Consider the following 20,694-nt stretch of genomic DNA (forward strand, 5'->3'; position numbering starts at 1 on the left):
AGGAGAAATCAACAGTGAAAAAAAAGTTAAGTAAATGTCCCCCAGAAGTCTTGTATGACCTTATGGGGGACGAAAAGTGTAAAATTAAAAATAAATAAATAAAGGGTTGAAAAAATAAAATAAAAAAAAGTTTCACATGTAAAAAAAAAAAAAAAAAAAGGCCCCAAATAAGGAATACATTTATTTTTCTAAAAATAGAAAAAATAAAATAAAATAGACATATTTGGTATTGCCGCGTCCGTAAAAACCAGCTCTATAAAAATATCACATGACCTAACCCCTCGGGTGAACACAGTGAAAAAATTAAAAAAAACTGTGTCAAAAATAAATATATTTGTCAACTTGCATCACAAAAGGTGCAACACCAAGTGATCAAAAACGCGTATGTCCCACAAAATGGTACCAATAAAACAGTCACCTTATACCGCAAAAAATGAGCCCCTACATAAGAAAATCTCTCAAAAAATAAAAAAACTATAGCTCTTAGAACATGGAGACACTAAAACATAATTTTTAGGGTTTCAAAAATGCTATTATTGTGTTAAAGTGAAACAAATAAAAAAAAAGTATACATATTAGGTATTGCCGCGTCCGTAAAAACCAGCTCTATAAAAATATCACATGAGCTAACCCCTCAGATGAACACCGTAAAAAAAAAAAAAAAAAATGTGTCAAAAAAAAATATTTTGCATCACAAAAGGTGCAACACCAAGTGATCAAAAACGCGTATGTCCCAAAAAATGGTACCAATAAAACCGTCACCTCATCCCGCAAAAAATGAGCCCCTACATAAGAAAATCTCTCTCAAAAAAAAAATATATAGCTCTTAGAACATGGAGACAATAAAACATCATTTTTGCTGTCCATACATACATACATACATACATACATACATACATACATCTTACAAAGTGCTGTGATGTCAAAACAATACTTATTACAACAATGATGATTATCTAATCAGACATGATTAAAAATAAAGTTAGATTTAGTGCGCATATATATCCGCATGTTTAATACTATATTCGCGCATGCGCATTTATGCGGATATAATAAACGGATATAATAAACATACTATTGCTTATTACTTAATAATTACAATACTATACAAATATGGTGCGAACATGCGTTCAAAATGTTATGACATGAAGTTTTGTACTTACGGTTAGCAGGAGTTCATCCTCTTCGTCATGAAATTTTGTGCCCACCATTATCTCTTCTCAGGAAGAATCACTCTTAAAATGGAGCTGACGTACTTGCGATAAACCACGCCTATAATGAGCGCGCGCGCGCACGTGCGCATGTGCGCACGCACGTGCGCATGTGCGCAAGCACAATCACAACACACTAACAGGTGGTGTATGTAGCGAATAAGCGACTATATCGAATAGGCAAATTATCTAACAGGCAGCGGTTAGGCGAATATTAGAATATTTAAAAAATGCTATTGACCCTGACGTACTTACGATAAACCACGCCTATAATGCGCGCACGTGCGCGCGAACAATAGCATCACATTATTTTAAGTGGTTAGGTAGCGAATAAAAGAATATAGCGAATAAGCGAATTATCCAGCCAGCTAATAGGCAAATTTTTGAAAAATGCTATTAACCCTGCCGCATTAGTTAAAATATACCATCGGAACTGAGTTTTCACGAACGTATGGAAAAATTAGATCCGATGGTATATTCTAACAACACAGTGAAGTGACGCCTGTAGGATTAGTTAAATGTATCGCATAATATGTATTATCGAATTATCGCATATGCGAAATAATAACGAATTCGAATATTCGCGAATATTTTTCGAATATTATTTCGAATATTCGCGAAATATCGCGAATTCGAATATGGGACATGCCGCTCAACACTAATAACCAGTGTTTCATTCACAATGGGGGCGATTTATTAATATTGGCGCACAATACCCATCACTGTGCCTGGCATATTCGTATGTTGGGGCGTAGCTAGAAGTGACTGGGACCCACAGCAAATTTTTGTATGGCCCCCCCACGCTTCGCAACTACCTCCTCCTGTGTAAACTCCACTCCTTTGGCTAGTCACAATCTAGACCAGACCAGGCTGCCATGCCATCCTTTTCCTATATAATATATATATATATATACACAACAACAAAATGAAAGTGGCACCGCAGAACAAAAATAAGTGGTGTGCCAGCGGCTATGGAGACAATCCTTTATCCAAAATAGACATATGGTAGAAATTCCACGGCACTCCCATAAATTGTGGTTAAAAATGTGTTCTTTAATCACCAACGCAACGTTTCAGTCCTCTCACTGGGACTTTTTTCAAGCAGTGATGTACAGTACAGACCAAAAGTTTGGACACACCTTCTCATTCAAAGAGTTTTCTTTATTTTCATGACTATGAAGGCATCAAAACTATGAATTAACACATGTGGAATTATATACATAACAGTGTAAAAACAACTGAAAATATGTCATATTCTAGGTTCTTCAAAGTAGCCACCTTTTGCTTTGATTACTGCTTTGCACACTCTTGGCATTCTCTTGATGAGCTTCAAGAGGTTGTCCCCTGAAATGGTCTTCCAACAGTCTTGAAGGAGTTCCCAGAGATGCTGAGCACTTGTTGGCCCTTTTGCCTTCACTCTGCGGTCCAGCTCACCCCAAACCATCTCGATTGGGTTCAGGTCCGGTGACTGTGGAGGCCAGGTCATCTGGCGCAGCACCCCATCACTCTCCTTCATGGTCAAATAGCCCTTACTTTCAAAGTTTTCCCAATTTTTCGGCTGACTGACTGACCTTCATTTCTTAAAGTAATGATGGCCACTCGTTTTTCTTTACTTAGCTGCTTTTTTCTTGCCATAATACAAATTCGAACAGCCTATTCAGTAGGACTATCAGCTGTGTATCCACCTGACTTCTCCTCAACGCAACTGATGGTCCCAACCCCATTTATAAGGCAAGACATCCCACTTATTAAACCTGACAGGGCACACCTGTGAAGTGAAAACCATTTCAGGGGACTACCTCTTGAATCTCATCAAGAGAATGCCAAGAGTGTGCAAAGCAGTAATCAAAGCAAAAGGTGGCTACTTTGAAGAACCTAGAATATGACATATTTTAAGTTGTTTCACACTTGTTTGTTATGTATATAATTCCACATGTGTTAATTCATAGTTTTGATGCCTTCATAGTCATGAAAATAAAGAAAACTCTTTGAATGAGAAGGTGTGTCCAAACTTTTGGTCTGTACTGTATATATATATATATATATACACACAAACACTGTCTGTCATGTAGTGTCATTGTACATGGAAGCCTCCCCTTTCTGCCCGCTTTTCTGCCATGTACTAGTGCTTATTATGGCACAAATAAGTGCACACCCTCTGCATATATAAAAGTAACAAAATAAGCAGTAGTAGATGGCAGAACAGCAAGCAGTGGGGTGCAGACAAGGGCCAGGGCGGCGCAGACAAGGGCCTGGGGGGGGGGCAGACCAGGACCTGGGGGGGGGGGGGCGCAGACAAGGGCCGGGAGAGCACAGGCCAGGGCCAGGGGGGCGCAAAAAAGGCCCAGGGGCTGCACTGAAAGGGCCATGGCGGCCCACACAGGGGCCAAGGGGGCACAGACAAGGGCCAGGGAGGCACACACAGGGGCCAGGGACGCAGACAAAGGCCAGGTGTGGCACAGATAAGGGCCAGGGGCACAGACAAGAGCCAGAGGGGGCACAGTTAAAGTCCAGGGGCGCAGAAAAGGGTCAGGGAGGGGGCACAGAAAAGGGGTGCAGACAGGGGCCAGGAAGGCGCAGACAGAGGCCAGGGTGGAGCACACAAGGGCCAAGGGGGCACAGACAAGGGCCATGGAGGTGCACACAGGTGCCAGGGGGCCACAGTCCAGAAGGGCGCAGCCATGCAGATAAGGGTCAGGTCAGGGATGTGCTGAAAGAGCCAGGGGTGCAAACAGGGGCCAGGGAGGCGCAGACAAAGGCGAGTTGTGGCACAGATAAGGGCCAGGGGCACAGACAAGGGTCAGGGAGGGGGCACAGATAAGGGCCAAGGAGGCACACACAGGGGCCAGGGGCGCAGACAAAGGCGAGTTGTGGCACAGATAAGGGCCAGGGGCACAGACAAGGGTCAGGGAGGGGGCACAGATAAGGACTAGGGCCCAGGGTTGCTGACAGGGGCCAGGGAGGCGTAGACAGAGGCCAGGGGTGGCACAGACCAGGGCCAGGAGCGCAGAAAAGGGCCAGGGGCGCAGACAAGTTTTAGGGATGGTGCACAGATAAGGGCCAGGGCCCAGGGGTGCAGACAGGGGCCAGGGGGGCACAGAAAGGGCCAGGAGGGCGCACACAGGGGCCAAGGGGGCAGAAACAATGGCCACGGAGGCCCAGACCAGGGCCATGGGCGCAGATAAAGGCCGGCGGCACTAATAATGGCCAGGGCCCAGGGGAGCAGACAGGGGCCAGGAAGGCGCAGATAGTGTCCTGGGGGCCACAGGTCAGGGCGGGCACAGACAAAGGCCGAGAGGGGCGCATCCGCGCAGATAAGGTTCAGGCCAGGGATGTTCTGAAAGAGCCAGGGAGGGGCAAGGGGGGCACACAGGCAGCAGGCACAGATACATACCTGAAAAGCCTAGTCACTGATGTGTGCTGTGCTGCTGTGCCGCTGCCGTTGCGCTCCTCTTGCCTGCCCCGCTGTTTCTAACGCTTGCCGCTCCCTCCTCCTCAGGTCAGGTCTGATCTTGGTATGTGTGCCTAATTAGGCCAGTGCGATGCTGGCTTGTACCGACTTGCGCTGTCTGACAGTAAGATGCATGGGTTGGGGAGGGGAGTTTCCGCACTGTATGTGAAGGGCCAGCCGCTTTATGTGAAGGTGCCGCCGAGCGTCGCCCGCTGTATTAAATAATCTGACTGTCTGAAAATGACTGACACGCTGCCGGGAGCTGGGCCCCTTGTCAGCTTGGACCCCGAAGCAGACGCTTCCCCTGCTTCCCTGGTAGTTACGCCATTGTTTGTATGGGAATTTCTATAGCAGGAAATACTCTGTAGGCATGTGATCATTTTAGGATCCGTGCTATGTGGAGCACAATTTTATGGATAATTCTGTTAGCTGAACTCATTGGCAAGGGCTATTACAATTTTCCTGCACTTCTAAATATTACAAGGGGCTGACACTAGAGATGAGAAAATTTCTTAAAATTTTACTCTAGTCTGAATCAGTTAAATCACCAGTCCAATTCAGTCCGGGTCTGAATAAATTCTACCGGCATCGAAATTGCTCTCTCGCTCTCCCTCCTCGCCTCCTTCCTTTCCCTCCTCGATTCTCCTGAATCAAATGACACAAAATTCTGATTCTAACAAAACAATTTCAGGTAGAATTTCCGAATTTCAAAATCATTTGGCTCATCTCTAGTTGGAGCTTACATCTTAAAACTGTCTTGTAGTGCATGTCCCTGTGCTTGCAAGACAGAGACTCCTGAACTACAGAAAACCATCATTTAGACACTCCTATCATTTTAATGTGGTATCACGAGTGTCAAGATCTATGCCCAGAGACAAAATCAGAGGAAAGTGAATAGCAAAAAGTTCCACTCCATCCCGATTATAGCCTGGAATGCTATTGTAATATCTGTACTCTGACCAAATGTCAAATTTGGAAAACAAACATTTTTAAGATCACTGTGAAATAAAATAAATTTCTTTAGTAATATATAAAATAAGTTTGTGTCTTTTGAATAAGGATTTTTTCTAAGGCATGTTTACCAAAAATGTGCTTTATTTCTGGCAGACATATCATCCAAAAGCAGCCATGCCACCCCCACACACTGCCCACTCCTCTCACTTACAAGGAACAAAACATTTTAAAAATACATTTTCAATATGTTTTCTTGGCTTCACTCGTAATTTGTTTAAAATCATGACGTTAGTAATGTTAGTAAAATCCAAACCTTATAAAATGTTCCATTCATGGGTCTATAAATGTAATGGTTTATTCACTCAAAGGAATAACAATGACCCATCAAAAAAAATGAAATACATTCAGATCCTTCAGGTAGAAATTTTTTCTTGCTAATTCTGAGTTATTTTGGCCAGATGGCGCTACATTATGTTAATAGGCTACAGAATAGTAAATCTACCAAGAAAAATGCCAACTCCATTTCTACATAGGCCCACGGCTAGGCAGATTTGTCTTTCAGGTTTCTGGGAAATCTGGGTTACCACCATGTGGAACTGTAATAGACTGCAGAATAATACATCTACTAAGAAAAATCCCCCTCTCCCATCCTAAATAGTGCCATAGCTTGGCAGATTTGCATTTCATGTTCCTGGTAAAGTAGGGTTAACACCATGTGGAACTGTAATAGACTATATCATACTAAATCTACTATGAAAAATCTCCCTTCTCACTCCTAAACAGTGCCACAGCTACGCACATTTGCCTTTCATGATCTAATGAAAACTGAGTTTCCACCATGTAGAATTGTAATAGACTTCAGAATGCTAACTCCACCAAGATACATCCCTTTCCCAATTATAAATAGCGCAACAGTTGGGTAGATTTGCCTGCAAGGTTCCTGGGAAAGCTGGGTTGCTACCATATGAATCTATAATGGAGTCTGCAGAATACTAAACCTGCCAAGAAAAATCAACACTTCCTAATAGTGCCACAGCTAAGCAGTTTTGCCTTTCAAAATCTTGGGAAAACTAGGTTAACAATATGTGGAGCTGTAATAGAGACTGCAGAATACTAAGTCTGCTAAGATAAATCCCCCTCCCACTCAAATAAATACAAATATAACCCAGACAATGGTTTGTAGTGACAAAAAGAGAAAATTCCTGCTGTCCTCTTCTGTCAGGAATATCTGATAGATTTCTATCTAGTGATAGCCATTATTAAAGAGGACCTTTCACCAGAATAAAACATCTAAACTAACTATACAGACATGTAGAGCGGCGCCCAGGGATCCCCCTGCACTTACTGTTATACCTGGGCGCCGCTCCGTTCTCCCGTTATAGCCTCCGGTATCTTCATAGTTAGGCTCCACCCAGGGGAACCTGACGGCGTCTCTTTCTCCTATGCTGTAATGCTGGCCAATCGCAGCGCTCAGCTCATAGCCTGAGAGGTTTTTTTTTCTCTCAGGCTAGGAGCTGAGCGCTGCGATTGGCCAGCGCTACAGCATGGGAGAATGAGACGCCGGCAGGTTCCCCTGTGTGGAGCCTAACTATGAAGATACCGGAGGCTATAACGGGAGAACGGAGCGGCGCCCAGGTATAACAGTAAGTGCAGGGGGATCCCTGGGCGCCGCTCTCCATGTCTGTATAGTTAGTTTAGATGTTTTATTCTGGTGAAAGGTCCTCTTTAAATGTGTAAGGCTGTTATTATGGGACATCAGTGGCCATTAAATGTAGAGGGATATAAGAGGAGTGAACTAAAACTCCCGGCCTGTCCAGGCTGTTATTATGCGGCATAAGTGGATATTATAGGGAAAGAGGTATAAGAAGAGAGAGCTACAACTCACAAGATGTTCACACTGTTATTATAGGACATTAGTGGAATTACATGGAGAGGGGTATGAAGAGAGAACTATAATTCCCTTGATGTCTAGACTATTATTATGGGGCATCAGTGGACATTATTGGGAAAGAGGTATAAGAGTAGAGAAGTATAACTCCCAGGATGTTCAGTAAAACCCACTGGATGATCATACTGTTAATATGGGTCATTAGTGGACATTATATGGAGAGGGGTATAAGAGGAGAGAACAACAACTCGCAGCATGAACAGACTGTTATTATGGGGCATCAGTTGCCATTACATGGAGAGGGATATAAGAGGACAGAAGTACAACCCCCAGCATTTCTACGATGTTACTATAGACTACAATAAGACAATATTACAGGGAATGAGTATAAGGAAAGAACTAAAACTCCTAATGTTTGACAACTTATAGAGATAAGAAATATTTATCTCACACAGAGCACAGGAGCTTCGCCCACTTTGTGACATCACACAGGTCCTTTAACACTTATCTGCACTGCTGAGCTCTGTCTCAATTGGTAAATGTGGTGAAATTATTTTAGATCGAACCAAATCTTCTGGCAAATTCGACTGAATCAGACCAAAAACAATTTTTTGGGAAATCCTTTCATCTCAGATAGATAAAGATACACTGCCTGTCCAAAACAAAAGTCGCCACCTGGATTTAATTAAGCAAATAGTTATAAACCTCCTATTGGATAATTACTGCATCAGCGATTATCTTTCAGCTGGCAATAAGTTATTTAACCCCAACTGGTGCAATGAATTGCTTCTCATTTCTTAAACAACCATGTCGAAAGACACATCTCGTGGTCGTGGAAAAGATGTTAGTCTGTTTGAGAAGGGTCAAATCATTGTCATGCATCAAGAAGAGAAAACATCTAAGGAGATTGCAGAAACTACAAAAATTGGGTTAAGAACTGTCAAACGCATTATTAAAAACTGGAAGGATAGTGGGGACCCATCGTATTCGAGAAAGAAATGTGGCGGGAAAAAAATCCTTAATGATCGTGATCGGCGATCACTTAAACGTTTGGTGAAAACAAATGGAAGAAAAACAACAGTAGAACTCAGGGCTATGTTTAATAGTAAAATTAAGAGCATTTTCACACGCACAATGCGAAAGGAACTCAAGGTATTGGGACTGAACAGCTGTGTAGCCATAAGAAAACCACTAATCAGTGAGGCAAACCAGAAAAAAATGCTTCAATTTGCTAGGGAGCATAAAGATTGGACTCTGGAGCAATGGAAGAAGGTCATGTAGTCTGATGAGTCCAGATTTACCCTGTTCCAGAGTGATGGGCGCATCAGGGTAAGAAGAGAGGCAGATGAAGTGATGCACCCATCATGCCTAGTGCCTACTGTACAAGCCTGTCAGGGCAGTGCTATGATCTGGGGTTGTTGCAGTTGGTCAGGTCCAGGTTCAGCAACAGTATGTGCTCCAAGAATGAGGTCCGCTGACTACCTGAACATACTGAATGACCAGGTTATTCCATCAATGGATTTTTTCTTCCCTGATGGCACTGGCATATTCCAAGATGACAATGCCAGGATTCATCGGGCTCAAATTGTGAAAGAGTGGTTCAGGGAGCATGAGACATCATTTTCACACATGGATTGGCCACCACAGAGTCCAGACCTTAACCCCATTGAGAATCTTTGGGATGTGCTGGAGAAGGCTTTGCGCAGCTGTCAGACTCTACCATCATCAATGCAAGATCTTGGTGAAAAATGAATGCAACACTGGATGGAAATAAATCTTGTGACATTGCAGAAGCTTATCGAAACAATGCCACAGCGAATGCGTGCCCTATTCAAAGCTAAAGGCGGTCCAACAAAATATTAGAGTGTGTGACCTTTTTTTTTTTGGTGGCGACCTTTTTTTTGGACAGGCAGTGTATAAATAGAGATATGAGATACCGTATTTTTTGCCCCATAAGAGGGTGGGGCGGTGCAGTCACTGTACTATAGCCCCGCCGCTGCAGTGCTCCAGTATACAAATATAAAATGTCTTATTCAATTAAAAGTTTTTAAACATGCCCCCCCAATCCTAATATTACCGTACATCCTAACAGCTTCAGTAGAATGCAGGCAGGCAGGCCGGGCGGGTGGCAGCGTAACTCCCTGATGTCACGTGCCTGCGCCGCCTACTTTATGAATGAAGCAGGTGGCACAGGCACGTGACGTGCCGGCCGGCTGGTCTACCTGCCTGCATTCTACTGAAGCTGTTAGGATGTACGGTAATATTAAGTGTGAGGGGGCATGTTTAATCACTTTTAATTGAATAAGATATTTTATATTTGTATACTGGAGCGGCGGGGGATCTGTGGATGACAGTTTTATGGGGAACATCCGTGGATGGCACAGTTAAGGGGTGGGGGGTCTGTGGATGGCACTGTTATGGGCTGGGGGGGGTCTGTGGATGGCACTGTTATGGGGGGTCTGTGGATGGCACATATATAACAGTGCCACCCACAGATCCCCCATAACAGTGCCACCCACAGATCCCCCCTCTAACAGTTCCATCCACAGATCCCCCCTGTAACAGTGCCAGCCACAGATCCCCCCTGTAACAGTGCCAGCCACAGATCCCCCCTGTAACAGTGCCAGTCACAGATCCCCCTGTAACAGTGCAAGCCACAGATCCCCCCATAACAGTGTCAGTCACAGATCCCCCCATACAGTGTCAGTCACAGATCCCCCCATAACAGTGTCCGTCACAGATCCCCCCATAACAGTGTCAGTCACAGATCCCCCCCATAACAGTGTCTGTCATCCACAGATCCCCCCATAACAGTGTCCCTCATCCACAGATCCCCCCATAACAGTGTCCCTCATCCACAGATCCCCCCATAACAGTGCGTCATCCACAGATCCCCCCATAACAGTGCGTCATCCACAGATCCCCCCATAACAGTGTTCTTCACAGATACCCCCATAACAGTGCCATCCACAGATCCCCAGTAATAGTGCCATCCACAGACCACCATTAGTTCCAAACCCACCAAAAGAACACCTTTTGGCAAAAAAAAAAATAATTTCTTATTTTCCTCCCCAAAAACCTAGTTGCGTCTTATGGGTCGGTGCGTCTTATAGGGCAAAAAATAGATAGATAGATAGATAGATAGATGATAGATTGCTCTAGACATAAGTTTTCTGCTGAACTTATCTAGTGACTTTTAATGACTTTGTGGTAATACATTGAAAGAATCTTTCGAATGGAGCAAAAAGGACATTAAATGTCTAGTATAGACTTGGCATGTTTAACATGTGAGCTGCCAAGCTGGCACCAATAATTTGTATTTGTATCATGTTCCAGTTATGGATATGGTATGTAGTCACATAGCACTTCCCTCATTGTAATTGCTTTTTTTCCTGCCAAGCTCTTGTATTCTTCATGCATTTACACCTCTGATTAATTCCTTCTTTCTCTATCTTGGATCATGTCTTCTTAGCTACCTCTCAGAATTAATTGATTTGATCATTAGGCAGTCATACATCAACCCTTCCCAGAAGATTCCCAGGTAGGTCCGTGTCAGAAACTCTTTCTAATTAACACACAAGCAAAAAATAAAATAAAATCACTTCACAGAGTGACTCAATGTAAAGAACATAAGACCATTGATCCTTAACCCTTTCTTGGTTCCTTTCTTTTTTTTCTCTCCTCTTCTATTTCTGTACCTCTCCTTGAATACATGGCAGATTTGTTTGTCAGACTCAGGGAACATTAATATTCATTTGTGACTCAGAAAAAAATCTCTCTGGGTTGTGACTTTAACGAACAGCTTTGCACCCTGCAATGCAGCAAAATAATATAAACTGAAAAGCAATCAATCGAAAAACGCGTTAAGATAAAATGTCCGACTGTGGGAGCATTACTTACCCCCATGTGTTTCCGTAAGGTGTATTTGGAACTAAAAGTTCTTGTTTGGTTGTTTTAGAAACTTTAACTTAGTCTTCCATACATTCGAAAGGTTACATGCATAAATAACAATTCTTAAGTATGACAAGGTCTTTCTTTGTACTTGACCTCCAGAATGTTATCAGTGCATCTGATGGCATGTGCTAAAATGGTCACAGTCAATGCAGGGCATGTAGAGTTGGTAAAGGAGGCAATTGCTCAGGAGCCTCCACCACTTGATGACTTCCATCACTCAGGCCTCTCAAGGGTTTCTTGCAACAGAAAAATCATAGCCATCTGAACCAAATCTCTTTGTTTGGAGCTCAGATGACTCATCTACCTGCACCACTATCTAAAAGAAGCCCAGTGGTTGAACAGTCATGTTTGGTGCCACAGAAAAAAGTGAAAAAGTTGCTGCACACAGGGCTGTATTTACAGCAAGTCACATAAAGGCAAGTGCCTAGGGTGTCTGGAAGTCAGGGAGGGGGGATGGTAATTCACAGAGAGAAGTAATGATTCGTTGACATTGCTGCTGCATCCCACATCTCCTTATCACTACCTTTTGTTGATTGTAGCTACAAGTCAGGAGAGTCAACCTTCAAACTGTTTACCTACAGTTAATATAACAGTAATATCCTCAGGAAGGCAGTGTAAGGGTTATAGCTCCTGACTTGGTGCTACAGTTAACAAATGTAAGTGATAAGGAGACATCAGAGCAGTCAGATGAGGAGAAAGATAAGGCAAGTATATAACCCATATGTTCATTGCCAACTAGCAGAGAGGATTTTTCTGCATGATCTTACAGCAGACCATTCCATAATCATCACTAATGTTGAGAGAATCACTTCGATCTGAATTTCAGGATTAATTTGATTCGCCATGAAGCCGAATTTCCTTGTGCTTCGTGGTAGCTTATCAATTTTCCCTGAACTAGTGTAATAAAACAAAACAAAAATTATATTTACCTGATCCATTTGCTCACAACAGGCAAGCCATCATCTTGCTTGAAATATCGCATGAAATCCCGTGAGCGGTGACGCATGACATCCCCAAGTCAGACAGCGTGATGACATCATGACAGGCAGCATGAGATTTCTCGCCAGAGCTTCAAGCAAGATGGAGACGGCCATCCCTTTATGAGCAAATGGATCAGGTAAGTATGATTTCAGACATGTGCACTAGGCCTCATGCACATGACCGTTCCGTTTTTTTGCGGTCCGCAAACCGCGGATACGCAAAAAACAGAAGCCGCCCGTGCGCATTGCAAAGATCTGGAAGCTGAAAACATCCCAGTTCTTGCATGGCCAGCATACTCACCGGACATGTCACCCATTGAGCATGTTTGGGATGCTCTGGATCTGAGTATACGACAGCGTGTTCCAGTTCCCGACAATATTCTGCAACTTCGCACAGCTATTGAAGAGGAGTGGACCAACATTCCACAGGTCACAATCAGCAACCTGATCAACACTATGCGATGGAGATGTGTCGCACTGCGTGAGGCAAGTGGTGGCCACACCAAATACTGACTGGTTTTCTGATACCCCCTTCCCCCGCCACCCCACTAAGACAAAACTGTGCACATTTCAGAGTGGACTTTTATTGTGGGCAGTCTAAGGCACACCTGTCTAATCAGCACCTTGATATGCTACACTTGTGGGGTGGGATGAATTATCTCAGCAAAGGAGAAGAACCAAAGGAGCAAAACCGAATGTGTTGCGTTTTTATATTTTTGCTCAGTGTAGATATAGATAGATAATAGATAGATAAAAAGATATATAATGGATAGATAGATAGATAGATAGATAGATAGATACTGGGGCATATTTTATTGCAGGGTGTAAATGGTCTCTATATGCTGTAACCACTGACGTGACGTCAGGACTGTTGGACGATTAAACATTTGCTATATAAAGTGAAGCCCTTTTGCGAGACAGACTGGAATGTAACAGTTAACCATCTCTTTCTATTTCACGCTGCTAAATCTGTCCTGATCGGCAGCTCCATATGCATTCTCCTGGCAAGTTCATGAAGTGTTAGTAAGCATTGCAAGGAAGCAATCAGTCAGATTTCTCCAACATCCATCCGCAGAAAGCAGTGAAAAAACCCTTAAATAATACATACTATCAGACTTCAGCCAAGTACATTGAGACAAATGCCACGATGCAAAAGGTGTCGCTGGGATTACCAATGACGTGCTAATGGTTGTTCAAGCAATCTCAATGCCTCCTTTTCTCTGACTCACCAGCTCCCTTTGGGGGCTTAGCTAACGTCATTGAGGGACTCAGAGCTACCAACAGATCACTAACTGTAGGCAAGCCTTATCTGCTCTTCATCTGCATCCTTCTGGTCTTTAAAAAGGACGGAGGTCATTGACAAGCAGCCTTTGAGCTTTTTATCAATAGCTCTCTGAAATAATAAGAAGAATTTGCCATTTTATTTTAGCTGTTTTTTTTTTTCTTCCTCTTTCTATCTTGGCAGTACTGGCTTTTAGACTCTCCCACTCAAAACTGTAGAAAAAAAAAAATATAAAAAAAACACTGAAAAGCAAAAGCAAAATAGATTTTTTTTTTTCATTAAGTGGTCATGAAATTTCTTGGTATCGAGTAAACAATGCAAAATAAAATTCTAAAATAGATGTGCTTAAACTGCTAATGAGTGCTGTAAATGCAGCATTTCGTGGAAGGGAAGGTATCACCTATAGGTTTTTTTCTGCTATTTAAATTGCATCTGTTATCTGTTAGCAGATTTGTACCCATGACACTGGCTGACCTTTTACATGTGCACTTGGCAGCTGAAGGCATCTGTGTTGGTCCCATGTACATATGTGCCCGCATTGATGAGAAAAATGATGTTTTAATATATGCAAATGAGCCTCTGGGAGCAACGGGGGCGTTACCATTACTCCTAGAGGCTCTGCTCTCTCTGCTACTGCTGTATTCTCTGCACTTTGACTGACAGGAGCAGGCAGTGTAAATGTGGTCACACCTGGCCATGGTAATCAAAGTAGAGAGGATACAGCAGTAGCAGAGAGAGCAGAGCCTCTAGGTGCACCGGTAACACCCCTGTTGCTCCTAGAGGCTCACATGCATATATTAAAACATCATTTTTCTTAGCAATGGAAATGTGACCAGCAGTAGATAAGCTTTGGCAATGACTTATTGTAAATGGTGAATCCTGTGTTATCTATATAGGTGAGATCTCTAATCCTGCATGTGATGATAATAAGATGATTGTTTAAAAGTGATCTGTGCAGACTAAGGAACGGAGCCTATTATCAGGCTCAGGGCCAGTGTGAAATCTCTTTAAAAAAAAAAAAACCTTAAGCTTAAGGTGCCGACGAGCTGATGGCTGGAGAGCAGAATTACATTAGCTGTTGTGGAATACATACTGACCTAGCTCCCCAGGAGGTGTTTATGTCTGATTTGTCAGTCCGTACTGCATATTTTTTTATGTTTTTTAATTGTGACTTTTTACTTTGATTCAATTATGGATGAATTTGTATTATATGTGTTGGTGTTTTTTACTACCACCACCAGGTTTGACTGTCAGTATGATGTTCTTTTTCTGAAAGTCTGTATTAGTTTTAGGGTCCATTCATACGTCCGTGGTGTGTTGCGGTCCCGCAAATTGCGGATCCACAACACACCCGGCCGGCACCCCCTGTAGAAATGCCTATTCTTGTCCGCAGCTGCAGACAAGAATAGGACATGTTCTATCTTTTGCGGAGCTGCGGACCGGAAGTGCGGAAGCGGAGAGCACATAGTGTGCTCTCTGCTTCACGTCCGGGCCCATAAAGAATGAATGGGTCCACACCCGTATCCACATTTTAAAGGATACGGGTCCTCCCACCTTACTATTCTAAATACCTGCTGAACTCAGTGGAATTAGAACCCTGCTTTAAAGTCCAGGAGGATACTTTTGCAAAAGAACTATGTACGGCAGATTTCGGGAAGGGGTAAAGCTCCACAGTGCACAATGCATTTACACTATCATCACTAATATTGGTCCATGTTTATCGCATGACATATCATGTATATATGCTGTTTGCCAAAATATGTTTGCAAAATAATTAAACTGTTGCTTACCAGGGTTCCTGACTGTGATCACGTGTTGTGCACATAGATACACATACCATTTATATGTAGTGAAGTCTCCTCTGATATACCGCCATGACAAATTATATCTCATCCTTGCAGAGTTTTTCACACAGACATCTTAGTTTCATCATCCTTACCATCCTGCTGCTACCCCCAATACTGTGCCCACTGTGCTCCCCAATGCCCTCAAATACGAATATGAAATAACAGGGCCATACAGAAAGTACCCCACATACTAATAGTGCTCCCAAAAGTCCCACTAATAGTAAGTCCTCATGCACACGACCATTGTGTGCATCTGTGTCCGTTTTTCCGTTTTCCGTGATTTTCTGCGGACTCATTGACTTTCAATGGGTCCGTTGAAAACTCAGAAAATGCACCGTTGTTCATCCGCGTCCGTGATCCATGTTTCCTGTCCGTCAAAGAAATATGACCTGTCCTATTTTTTTGACGGACAACGGTTCGCGGACCCATTCAAGTCAATGGGTCTGTGAAAAAATACGGATGCACACAAGATTGTCCTCCGCGTCCGTGATCCGTGTCCGTAGGCTACTTTCGCACAGATGGATCCGCAGATCCGTCTGCATAACAGCTTTTTCAGATCTGAGTTTTCACATTGTGAAAACTCAAATCCGACAGTATATTCTAAGGCTATTTTCACACTAGCGTTTGACGGATCCGTTTGAAGGGCATTTCAAACGGATCCGTCAATAAACTGACTAAACGGAGCCAAACGGAAGCCATTCAGACGGATCCGTTTGTACGGATCCGTCTGTTTTACGGATCCGTTTGTCACGTTGGTTTCCGTTTTGCCATCCGTTTAGCGGATCCGTTTTGGAAGGAAAAGTATCTTTAGGTTCCATCTTCATGTATTCAGATCTATAGGGTTTTAATGCTCCTACATTTCTCCAGGGCTATCTTGTTGAAGTTCCAAAGCTGGTTCGGCTTTGATAATGGACCACACCTTTTGGACTCTTGTACATGACTACATGCACTTAAAGATGTATATTGTTCGTTAGCGGGCCATATGTCCCTGATCGTCATTGATCGTGCGTACAGGAGTACAGAGCATCATGATGCTGACCATGTTGTGCCGCAAACTGGGCTATTGTCCCGCACTCATATGATCTATTAGTGCAAGACTATATCCCCGCGGGCAGCTCAACTTGCACAGGATGATTGTACACTATGATGCTGTGTGCTCTCGTGCGCACGATCAATGCCACTACGGGACATATGGCCCGCTCACGGACCGTATGTCTCTTGGGGCATACAGTCGTGTGCAAGAGGCCTTAAAGGGGTTTTCTCATCTCATACAATGGGGGCATACCACTTTAAGATATACCTACATTGTCTTATAGGTGCGGGTCCCACGGCTGGTACCCTCACATATATTGAGAACGAAGCCAAGAAAGTAGATGAGGTCGCACTGCGCTGCCGCCCTCCATTCACTTCTATGTGAGAGGCGGGGATTAGCGCTTGGTGGTGGACATACCATGGGAAATGTGTCCTACAGCAACAGTGCTCCCCGCTCCGTTCTCGATATAGGTGCGGGTCCTACCAATGTTTACCCACACCTATCAGACAATGGGGACATATTCAAGAGAAATCCCCCCATTGTCTATGTGAATAACCCCTTTAAAAACTGTATGTCCCTTGCGTGTCCCTTGTGGTAATCACACTGGTTATATTAGCGTCATCGGGAAATCATTAAACGTTAAATTCACAATTTATTAATGAATTCCTGATGCTCATGGACCGTGACTCCCACAAGGGCTCATATGAAAGGGCACAAGATTGAACAATGAACAAGCATTTGCTTGTTCATGTGCCAATCATAGGGTCTACGATCAATAAAGAGCCAAAAGATAGCTCAATATTGATGGTCAGGTTTTAATGGATCTTACGACATTGGCACTAATGCTGTTTTGATATAAAAACTACCACGGGTGTTATAATAAACGCACAGTAGTGAGACTAGGGTAGTTTTAATTTCAACACAGCTATAGTGCCGAGGTTCCCTGTACAGGACAATAAAACACAGACACAGTGCAGTAAAGTATAAACATTTTTTTACAGAAAATAAATAAAATAAATATAAACAAAAATTATATTTACAATTGTTCATAACGGTGAGGGGAGGTGGACTGTCGTGGGGTTGATGGTCTGGGGCTGGCAATGGTAGCCCCCCTGTCCTGGCGATCCACTGAGGTAAAACTACGGGCCACAGGAAAGGATGCAGGGCGTAATTGCGGGGTGTGGAGAAAGGAAGGGTCTGAGGAGGAGGAGGCCCGAGTGTGTAGAGGTGGAGGGAGTTTGAAAAGAAGTAGGAGGAAAATACGGGGCAGGAGAAGAAAAAGAAGCAGAAGGAAACACATGCTCGGGGGGGTGGGAAGGGAAAGGTTGGCGGTACTGGCCACTCGTGTGGGATGGGGGGTAGGTGTGGGATGGGGGGTAGGTGTGGGATGGGGGTGGGGGTGGGGGTGGGGGTTGGGGGCGGTGCATGATTTCCCATGACCCGTTCTCTAGCATGATCTTGTACTCATGCAACTGCTCGGGCGTCATTGAGTCCATCAAACTGATCATGCTTAGCCCATAATGGTAGTTTGGGCTGCGTTGAAACGCCGACTCCGCCCCCTCCCAGCTGCGAATCAAGTCAGCACCAAACTCCATCTGATGTTGGGCAAAACCTTCTAGAGCGTCGGAAACGACCTCTACAAGGTTTGCATAATCAGCTCGATTTGGCCTACCGGATCTCTGCCTGCTCACCAGGGCTCTCAAATTTTGACGAAAACCTAAGAGCCTCTGTTGAGCGGAGGGACCCGGTAGGGGACTCGGATTATCCTGAGCCGATGCATGAGGGACAGGAGGGCTGGCGCTGGCGATCCGTTCCGGTTCCGCCTCAGGAGGTTGGTCAGGCTCCCGAGTGCTGCAGGCACTTCTGTAGAAAAAAAAAAAATGAAAGTTAGGAATTGTTCTCTAAATAAAACATCCATGTTCTATGCCAGTGTTTCCCAACCAGTGTGCCTCCAGCTGTTGCAAAACTACAACTCCCAGCATGCCCGGACAGCCTTTGGCTGTGTGGGCATGCTGGGAGTTGTAGTTTTGCAACAGCTGGAGGCACACTGGTTGGGAAACACTGTTCTATGCTATGTCTACCGTATACCATAGGGGGCTGGCCAAAACAGGGAAGCTAAACGCTCTGCTGTCTCAGACAGCCCCTTAAATTCAGACGGAGAGAACAGTTGTCCATCTGACTGTGGGGGGCTGGCCAAAACAGGGAAGCCAAACGCCTCCCTGTCTCAGACAGCCCCTTAAATTCAGACGGAGAGAACAGTTGTCCATCTGACTGTGGGGGGCTGGCCAAAACAGGGAAGCCAAACGCCTCGCTGTCTCAGACAGCCCCTTAAATTCAGACGGAGAGAACAGTTGTCCATCTGACTGTGGGGGCTGGCCAAAACAGGGAAGCCAAACGCCTCGCTGTCTCAGACAGCCCCTTAAATTCAGACGGAGAGAACAGTTGTCCATCTGACTGTGGGGGGCTGGCCAAAACAGGGGAGCCAAACGCTACCCTGTCTCAGACAGCCCCTCACAGTCAGACGGAGAGAACAGTTGTCCATCTGACTGTGGGGGGCTGGCCAAAACAGGAGAGCCAAACGCTACCCTGTCTCAGACAGCCCCTTACAGTCAGACGGAGAGAACAGTTGTCCATCTGACTGTGGGGGGGGCTGGCCAAAACAGGAGAGCCAAACGCTACCCTGTCTCAGACAGCCCCTTACAGTCAGACGGAGAGAACAGTTGTCCATCTGACTGTGGGGGGCTGGCCAAAACAGGGGAGCCAAACGCTACCCTGTCTCAGACAGCCCCTCACAGTCAGACGGAGAGAACAGTTGTCCATCTGACTGTGGGGGGCTGGCCAAAACAGGAGAGCCAAACGCTACCCTGTCTCAGACAGCCCCTTACAGTCAGACGGAGAGAACAGTTGTCCATCTGACTGTGGGGGGGGGCTGGCCAAAACAGGAGAGCCAAACGCTACCCTGTCTCAGACAGCCCCTTACAGTCAGACGGAGAGAACAGTTGTCCATCTGACTGTGGGGGGGGCTGGCCAAAACAGGGGAGCCAAACGCTCCGCTGTCTCAGACAGCCCCTTTACAATTTATTTTTTGAACAGTTGTTATAAATATTTACCTTTTCGGTGCCATCGCCCTTCGTAGGAACCCCAGGGCCGCCGTATGGATGTAGGTGGCCCCTGAGGTTCCTCCGGAGCCACTCGGGGCCTGAACCTCCTTGTTGTAATCCCTCCTGAAGCGGTCCCGGATAGATCGCCAACGCGTTGTAACCAGTTTGACTATCGAAAAAAACAATAAAAACTAAAATCAGCATGATGAAGGAAAAGAACAATATTTTAAAGTATTAAAATACATATTGTTTTACTTACCATATTTCTCCTGAGCCGCCGCATCTAGATCCCCCCAGGTCTCAAAAACTGAAGCAGAGATGTCCCTCCAGAGCCGCTGGGTACGACGATGATCGGCGTGGTGGCGGTCGGAGTGGTCCCATAATGCTGGACGCGCCTCCACCAGTCGGATGAGGAGCAGGTTATCTATGCTCGGAACCCCGAACTCCTCATCTTCCCTGGTGGAGCCTATGGAACCCTGAAAAAAAGGAAATACAAAATTTAATGTAAATCCTAATACAAAATGCTAATTAAAACTACTTAATTCAATACTTACACGTCTACGACCGCCACGCTCATTCCCGCGGACTCTGGAGGCGACTGGGGGATCCTCGCTGGCGGCTCTAGGTGCAGATTGCTAAAAACAAATATTTTTTTTTTTAGAAGACTGTACTTAAAAAAAAATATAAAATTACGATATCTATATATTGTAAGGGATCGCCTCTTATTCGGGGGTCATTCTCACAAGGATCTTCATAACCACTGGGTTTCAGGTCCAAACAGTGCAATTTATTTTACACTCTTCATACACAACATGGCATAAAACAAAAGCCTGCCCGTCTGGGCTCTACCTAAACATAATAAACATCGTATCCCTAACTCGGCTATACGATAGCGTTCACACATGGAACCAGGTGCGGCTTACCCCAGACATACAGTCCACCAGCCCTCAGGCTGTAACAAATGCAGAACCTTTGGAGGGGGTTGTGGTCTAG

The 20,694-nt window shown here is 44.5% G+C and overlaps 1 long non-coding RNA gene across 1 annotated transcript; it reads right to left on the bottom strand.

Annotated features, from left to right (window-relative positions):
- Nucleotides 1-19,731: 19,731 nt before the first annotated feature.
- LOC120980914 lies at nucleotides 19,732-20,296 on the bottom strand. Its single transcript, XR_005774590.1, has 3 exons — nucleotides 20,256-20,296; nucleotides 19,961-20,177; nucleotides 19,732-19,870 (listed from the first exon to the last, which is right to left on the bottom strand). It is a non-coding gene; the product is annotated as an uncharacterized LOC120980914 (long non-coding RNA).
- Nucleotides 20,297-20,694: the final 398 nt, after the last annotated feature.

This window comes from Bufo bufo, chromosome 10, assembly GCF_905171765.1.
Source record: "Bufo bufo chromosome 10, aBufBuf1.1, whole genome shotgun sequence".
In the NCBI taxonomy this organism is placed as follows: Eukaryota; Metazoa; Chordata; class Amphibia; order Anura; family Bufonidae; genus Bufo; species Bufo bufo.